Raw genomic sequence first — 704 nt, forward strand, 5'->3', positions numbered from 1 at the left:
AATATATTCCAAGTACCTCTCATGTTATTTTTATTATCCTCTAATACTTTAGAGTAATATTGTTTTTTACATATCCTCAATAACGCAATTAATTTGTTCTTGTATAACTTATATTTTTCTTCCGCCTTCTTGGATCTGTCCTTTATAAATTCTTTATATAACGCATTCTTCTTTTTACATGCATTCTGTAATCCCTTACTCATCCACGGTTTCCCACTGTAATTCCTCTTGTTTTTTATACTGCTTATGAGGACAGTTCCTGTCATATACTTCCATGAATATATTTACAAATTGCCATATGCAGTTTAAAAAGTCTTTCTCTTTGTAAACTGCTTCCCAGTCTTGCCCCATAAAGTCCTCTTTTAGCCTCCTTACAGCATGTTCGTTCATCACCCTCCTATAAAAAAGATTTGTTTTTGGCCTTTCATTTCTAACATGGCAGTCATAAACCAAAAATACAAGTAAATGATCACTAACATCATTTATAAGTAATCCACTAGACATTTTGCTATCAATATCATTAGTAAATATATTATCTATTAGTGTTGCATGCTGGGTTGTTAATCTACTTGGTTTTGTAATTTTTGGGTATAAACTACATCTATATAATGTGTTAATAAACTCCTCAGTTCTTGTGTGCTTGTTAGGATTCAACAAATCTATATTAAAGTCACCACATATAAACATTAATTTATGACTTATTG

General features: G+C 30.5%; 1 protein-coding gene across 6 annotated transcripts in view; it reads right to left on the reverse strand.

Annotated features, from left to right (window-relative positions):
• Window positions 1-704, reverse strand: part of eys (eyes shut homolog) — a 166,498-nt gene that overhangs the window by 104,295 nt on the left and 61,499 nt on the right. The window lies entirely within an intron of this gene.

This window comes from Monopterus albus, unplaced genomic scaffold (assembly GCF_001952655.1).
Source record: "Monopterus albus unplaced genomic scaffold, M_albus_1.0 scaffold60.1, whole genome shotgun sequence".
In the NCBI taxonomy this organism is placed as follows: domain Eukaryota; kingdom Metazoa; phylum Chordata; class Actinopteri; order Synbranchiformes; family Synbranchidae; genus Monopterus; species Monopterus albus.